Raw genomic sequence first — 8,380 nt, forward strand, 5'->3', positions numbered from 1 at the left:
ATAATACTGTATTTATATTATTCACATGTGAATAATGCTGTATATCCATCCATCCATCCATTTTCTACCGCTTATTCCCTTTTGGGGTCGCGGGGGGCGCTGGCGCCTATCTCAGCTACAATTGGGCGGAAGGCGGGGTACACCCTGGACAAGTCGCCACCTCATCGCAGGGCCAACACAGATAGACAGACAACATTCACACTCACATTCACACACTAGGGCCAATTTAGTGTTGCCAATCAACCTATCTCCAGGTGCATGTCTTTGGAAGTGGGAGGAAGCCGGAGTACCCTAATGCTGTATAATAGACTGTATTTATGTTATTCACAGGTGAATAATAGACTGTATTTGTATTATTCACATGTGAATAATTCTGTATAATAGACTGTATTTATAATATTCGCATGTGAATAATGCTGTATAATAGACCAGTGGTTCTCAACCTTTTATGAGTGCTGTACCCCCTGTAAAAAAAAAATAATAATTCAAGTACCCCCTAATCAGAGAAAAGCCTTTTTGGTTGAAAAAAAAGAGATAAAGAAGTAAAATACAGCACTATGTCCTCAGTTTCTGATTTATTAAATTGTATAACAGTGCAAAATATTGCTCATTTGTAGTGGTCTTTCTTGAACTATTTGGAAAAAAAGATATACAAATAACTAAAAACTTGTTGAAAAATAAACAAGTGATTCAATTATAAATAAAGATTTCTAGACATAGAAGTAATCATCAACTTAAAGTGCCCTCTTTGGGGATTGTAATAGAGATCCATCTGGATTCATCTACTTCATTCTAAACATTTCTTCACAAAAAAGGAAATCTTTAACATCAATATTTATGGAACATGTCCACAAAAAATCTAGCTGTCAACACTGAATATTGCATTGTTGTATTTCTTTTCACAGTTTATGAACTTACATTCATAATTTGTTGAAGTATTATTCAATAAATATAATTATAACAGATTTTTGAATTGTTGCGCTTTTTAGAATATTTAAAAAAAAAATCTTACGTATCCTTTGGCATACCTTCAAGTACCCCCAGGGGTACGCGTACCCCCATTTGAGAACCACTGTAATAGACTGTATTTATGTTATTTACATGTGAATAATAGAATATATTTACATTATTCACATGTGAATAATGCTGTATAATAGACTGTATTTATATTATCCACATGTAAAAAATACCGAAGTGTTTATTGTCTATTGTCAGCGAACTGTGGTGCTGAATTTCCCCCAGGGATCAATAAAGTAGTTTCTATTCTATTCTATTCTGTCACACACACACTAGGTGTGGTGAAATTATTCTCTGCATTTGACCCATCCCCTTCTTCACCCCCTTCGGAGGTGAGGGGAGCAGTGAGCAGCAGCGGTGGCCACGCCCGGGAAACATTTTTGGTGATTTGACCCCCAATTCCAAACCCTTGATGCTGAGTGTCAAGCAGGGAGGTAATGGTTCCCATTTTTATAGTCTTTGGTATGACTCGGCCGGGGTTTGAACCAGGGGCGTCACTAGACCTAATACTGTACTGGGGCACATCTGGGGCACAAATAATTCAAGTGAGCGTGCAAAGCGCGCAAGCAAAAACATTTTTAGCACTTATTTATCATAAAAAATACATAAATAGTGCTTTAAACTATGAAATCATATCAGATTATGTTGTATGGATCTTTGATTAACCACCTGCAATTAACTAATGTATTTGACCTACTTGTGCACTTTTTTACTCCAGACTTCTAAACTGCTACTGGTAAAAGCAAGAAAGAAGAGCAATGAATCTTTTTGAAATATTTATTGCAGTGATCATCTGCAAATTTAACATCTACAAAAGTAAAACCTAAAATAAAGCACTCCTACATCTCTGGGTTCTTTTATATTATTTAATTTCCATTTATGGCAATGTGGCTAATCCTATTTCAGATACACAAAACTATAAAATATACACAAAACAATAAAGCCACAGTAGTAGAATAAATGAACAACTGTTGTGTGTCTGTTCAGGGAATCATTTTCGGAGAAGTAAACTGTAACGTCTCCTTTTCATTTTTGCAAAGTGGTCAATCACTCTGGACAGACATGGAAATATTACAGTAAGTGTTATACAGTTGACCAGTGGTTCCCAACTGCTGGCTCCTCACATAAAAGTGGATTGTGTGTCATTTTCAGTGAGTCGCAGTCACATGTGTGCATGGAAAAAAAAAAAGTTAAGGGAGAAAAAAATCAAATTGTGGCAACAAAACCAGATATTTTTAGCCATTTTTCTAGTGACTATTAGTGAGTATTTTAGCAAAAGGCAAACCGACTAAAAAGTTGGTGGAGGACTCAGGACAGACATGGAAATATATTTAAAAAAAATCTAAATGGGGCAACAAAACCCGATATTTTCAGCCATCTTTCTGAAAACAAATACAGAAATGTTACTATTTTTTCTGGAAACAAAACCAGATGCTTTAGCTGTAGCCATTTTTCTGGTGACAAAACAAGATTATTTTAGTCAAAGTCACACCGATTAACAAGACAAGTCTACTGTGCTATTTTTCTGTGAAATAAACTTGAATGATTTAAAAATTTGGCTCACGACTTGATGATATGGAAACATGTTTTTCTTCCTGAAGATAAAGCATTTGAGAAGCACTCAACTCACACATGCTGACTCCAAATCATCATTGATGCAGAAGCAGCAGACAATAACCAACATGATGTTTCATGTTCATTGGAAATTCCCCCGACAGCTCGTACAACAAATGAATATGTTTGTCTTGATACAAGGAAGAACGTTAGCTAACTTAGCATCAACTTAAGACAATGATGTTGCCTAGCTAGCTAGGACTTCACTTACATCTCTCATTCCTCGCTTCTTCTCTGCTGCTGGTGACTAACTTTCTGATATCCATCTAGGAGTTACAGTTTGAGTCAAATCAAAATCAAAATATTGTAATTAACAAATCGTTGTTGGCTAACATTACCTACCTCAGCAGTGATTCGCATCCACTCTCTCTCTCTCTCTCTCTCTCTCTACCGAAGTCTTGATCCACACATGAATAAATTACCATATTAATTAGCCATGTGCTCGTTGTTTCGTGGAGTGAATACAGAAGCAATCAATTACCGTACTAAGTAGTATGTGCGCTGTTGTCTTTGTTATGTAGACTTAAAACTCTGAAGCGTTTTTTTTTTATTGGTGAAATGTTTACTGGGGCACTGCAGATCAACAGTGGGGCACGTGCCCCAGTGAAATCTGTCTGGCGACGCCCCTGGTTTGAACTCACAACCTACCCATCTCAGGGCGGACACACTAACCACAAGCCCACTGAGTAGGTGCATGCGTCTGCAAATGCGCTCTCAATTCCGTAAAAATTAATACAATTTGTCCTGCTTCTTCCATGAAAACGTGCAGATGGTGACGTCATTGAACAAGACATTTCACTTCCTGTCAGGACTAAATCATCCATCCATCCATTTTCTACCACTTATTCCCTTCGGGGTCGCTGGAGCCTATCTCAGCTACAATCGGGCGGAAGGCGGGCTATACCCTGGACAAATCGCCGCCTTATCGCAGGGCAGGACTAAATCAATGTACTATTAATTAATTTTCTATGGTGAATATATTACTATATGTCATTTTCTACTGCACTGAGTTGCAGAGGAGGGGCTGGAGCCTATCCCAGCTCATGACAGGGTCAACACCAGAGGTGGGTAGTAACGCGCTACATTTACTCCGTTACATCTACTTGAGTAACTTTTGGGATAAATTGTACTTCTAAGAGTAGTTTTTATGCAACATACTTTTATTTTTACTTGAGTATATTTATAAAGAAGAAACGCTACTTTTACTCTGCTCCATTTATCTACAATCAGCTCGTTACTCGCTACTTTTTTTTTAATCGATCTGTTAATGCACCTTTTGTTTGTTTTGATTTTGTCAGACACGCATTCAAAGTAGGAACTACGCATGCCCGCGTTTCACCAATCACATGCAGTCACTGGTGACGTTGGACCAATCAAACAAAACCAGGCGGTCACGTGACCGTCACACGTCGAATCCGACCTAAAAAAGTAGAAAAACTTATTGGGGTGTTACCATTTAGTGGTCAATTGTGCAGAATATGTACTCTACTGTGCTATATACTAATAAAAGTTTCAATCAATCAATCAAAAGTGTAAAGGAAAAAAGACACTTTTTATTTAAACCGTACTTCCCGTCACAAGCCTAAAGACTGATTGCACAGTTCCGGTCTTCACAATAAAAGCGTCGCTCCATCGCGCCTGCGCTAACAAAATAAGAGTCTCCGAAAGCCAGCGCAAACAAGCGAGCAAGCTACGGAGTTTGCCGCCAATGTATTTCTTGTAAAGTGTATAAAAACGAATATGGAAGCTGGACAAATAAGATGCCAAAAACCAACGACTTTCATGTGGTATTAGACAGAAAAGAGGAACTTTTTTTCTCCTCCATTTGAAAACGTGGACGTCTGATTCTAATCAATGCAAGTCATCAGAATCAGGTAATACACCAACTTATATTCTTGTCTTCATGAAATATAGGAATCTATATGTTAAACATGCATGTATATTCATTAAAACACCTTCAACATGTCAACAAAAACGGCAAAATAAATATAAATTATATACTGTATATATAAATGTATGTGTATAAATATATATATATATATAATATGTGTGTGTATAAATTTGTGTGTGTATATATGATATGTGTGTGTATAAATGATTTGTGTGTATATATATATGAGGTAGATCACCTCGACTTGGTCATTTATTAAGTAATTGATAAACGTTGAAAAACTTATTGGGGTGTTACCATTTCGTTGTCAATTGTACGGAATATGTACTGTACTGTGCAATCTACTAATAAAAGTTTTAATCAATCAATCAATCAATCAATCAAATCAATGAATGCCTACTGAGGCTATGGTGCTGTTAAGTTACCATGAATTGATTAACGTGGACCCCGACTTAAACAAGTTGAGAAACTTATTGGGGTGTTACCATTTAGTGGTCAATTGTACGGAATATGTACTGTACTGTGCAATCTACTAATAAAAGTATCAATCAATCAATCAAAAAAGTTATTGCGGCTCAATGTGTCATTTTTATTTTAATGTGGTATTATTTAATATATATTATTGTTTTAGTTGCTTAAGAGATATTCCTGGCTCTGAATTTGCTCATTGCTATTTTATGTTTTTGTGCATTATTTGTTGCCGTACTCATTAAACGAACAGGTTACTCATCAGTTACTCAGTACTTGAGTAGTTTTTTTCACAACATACTTTTTACTTTTACTCAAGTAAATATTTGGGTGACTACTCCTTACTTTTACTTGAGTAATACATCTCTAAAGTAACAGTACTCTTACTTGAGTACAATTTCTGGCTACTCTACCCACCTCTGGTCAACACAGACAACATTCACACACTTGGGAGCATTTAGTGTTGCCAGGATCCTCTCACTTCTCTGCATAATATATATATATACATATACACAGTGGGGCAAAAAAAGTATTTAGTCAGCCACTGATTGTGCAAGGAATTCACATTGTAGGAATTTTAAAGAATGTATTTGTAAATTATGGTGGAAAATAAGTATTTGGTCACTTCAAATAAGGAACATCTCTGGCTCTCACAGACCTGTAACTTCTTCTTTAAGAAGCTCTTCTGTCCTCCACTCGTTACCTGTATTAATGAACCTGTTTGAACTCGTTATCTGTATAAAAGACACCTGTCCACAGCCTCAAACAGTCAGACTCCAAACTCCACTATGGCCAAGACCAAAGAGCTGTCGAAGGACACCAGGAAAATAATTGTAAACCTGCACCAGACTGGGAAGAGTGAATCTACAATAGGCAAGCAGCTTGGTGTGAAAAAATCAACTGTGGGAGCAATTATCAGAAAATGGAAGACATACAAGACCACTGATAATCTCCCTGGATCTGGGGCTCCACACAAGATCTCATCCCGTGGGGTCAAAATGATAATGAGAACGGTGAGCAAAAATCCCAGAACCACACGGGGGCACCTGGTGAATGACCTGCAGAGAGCTGGGACCAAAGTAACAAAGATTACCATCAGTAAAACACTACGCCGACAGGGAATCAAATCCTGCAGTGCCAGACGTGTCCTCAGCTTAAGCCAGTGTATGTCCAGGCCTGTCTGAAGTTTGACAGAGAGCACATGGATGATACAGCAGAGGATTGGGAGACTGTCATGTGGTCAGATGAAACCAAAATGGAACTTTTTGTATAAAATCAACTCGTCGTGTTTGGAGGAAGAAGAATACTGAGTTGCATCCCAAGAACACCACACCTACTGTCAAGCATGGGGGTGGAAACATCATGCTTTGGGGCTGTTTTTCTGCTAAGGGGACAGGACGACTGATCCGTGTTAAGGAAATAATGAATGGGGCCATGTATCCTGAGATTTTGAGCCAAAACCTCCTTCCATCAGTGAGAGCTTTGAAGATGAAACGTGGCTGGGTCTTCCAGCATGACATTGATCCCAAACACACCGCCCGGCAGAAGCATTTGAAAGTCCTGGAGTGGCCTAGCCAGTCTCCTGACCTCAACCCCGTAGAAAATCTGTGAAGGGAGTTGAAAGTCCGTGTTGCTCGGCGACAGCCCCAAAACATTAGATTAGATTAGATAGTACTTTATTTATTTTGTCAGGAAGATTTTAATTTTCAGCACAATCCCATTCAAGATCAGACTAACATTATAGGGAGACAGAATAGGATGGCTGACGGGTCTGCCGGCTTCCAGCGGCCCTTAAAAAAAAAGTGAGATACAGGTAATCAAGGGAGGGGGGAATAGAAGATTAAAATAAAATAAAAAAATCGGTCTATGCGGTCACTGCTCTCGAGAAGATCTGCATAGAGGAATGGGCCAAAATACCAGCTACTGTGTGTGCAAATCTGGTAAAGACCTATAGTAATCCTTTGACCTCTGTTATTGCCAACAAAGGTTATATTACAAAGTATTGAGTTGAATTTTTGTTATTGACCAAATACTTATTTTCCACCATAATTTGCAAATACATTCATTAAAATTCCTACAATGTGAATTCCTGGATTTTTTTTTCTTTCTGTCTCTCACAGTTGAAGTGTACCTATGATGAAAATTACAGACCTCTGTCATCATTTTAAGTGGGAGGACTTGCACAATCGCTGGCTGGCTAAATACTTTTTTGCCCCACTGTGTGTATATATATATGTATATATATATAGGTGTATACATATACAAATATATACACGTGTGTATTTATATATACATACACACATATATACATATATGTATACATATTCATCCATCCAACCATTTTCTACTGCTTGTCCCTTTTGGGGTTGCTGGAGCCTCTCTCAGCTGCATTCGGGCGGAAGGCGGTTTACACCCTGGAGAAGTCGCCTTCTAAACACACACATATGAATGTATATACACACACATAAATACATTCATACACACATATAAATGTGTGTATATATATATATATATATATATATATATATATATATATTAGGGCTGCGAATCTTTGGGTGTCCCACGATTCGATTCAATATCGATTCTTGGGGTCACGATTTGATATTATATCGATTTTTTCAATACGATTCTTGATTCAAAAACTATATTTTTCCGATTCAAAACGATTCTGTATTCATTCAATACATAGATTTCAGCAGGATCTACCCCAGTCTGCTGACATGCTAGCAGAGTAGTAGATTTAAAAAAAAAAAAAAAAAAAAGCTTTTATAATTGTAAAGGACAATGTTTTATCAACTGATTGCAATAATGTAAATTTGTTTTAACTATTAAACGAACCAAAAATATGACTTATTTTATCTTTGTGAAAACATTGGACACAGTGTGTTGTCAAGCTTATGAGATGCCATGCAAGTGTAAGCCACTGTGACACTATTGTTCTTTTATATTATTTTTATAAATGTCTGACGATAATGTCAGTGAGGGATTCTTAATCACTGCTATGCTGAAATTATAACTAGTATTCATACTGTTGTTGATCTTTTTTTTTTTTGTTTCATTACTTTTGGTTTGTTCTGTGTGGTGTTTGTGTCTCCTCTCAATTGCTCTGTTTATTGCAGTTCTGAGTGTTGCTGGGTCAGGTTTGCTTTTGGAATTGTATTGCATTGTTATGGTATTGCTGTGTAGTGGTTTGCTGGATTGATAAAAAAATAAATAAAATTAAATTAAATAGAAAATAATCGATATTTAAAAAATGAGTATCGATTCCGAATAGCACAACGGATTCCCCCCCCCACCCCTCATATATATACACACATATATATATATATATACACAATTGTACACACATATATTAATGTATATATACACAAACATTAGGACAGGAAAAAA

The sequence above is a fragment of the Nerophis ophidion genome, linkage group LG23 (genome assembly GCF_033978795.1).
Source record: "Nerophis ophidion isolate RoL-2023_Sa linkage group LG23, RoL_Noph_v1.0, whole genome shotgun sequence".
Lineage (NCBI taxonomy): Eukaryota > Metazoa > Chordata > Actinopteri > Syngnathiformes > Syngnathidae > Nerophis > Nerophis ophidion.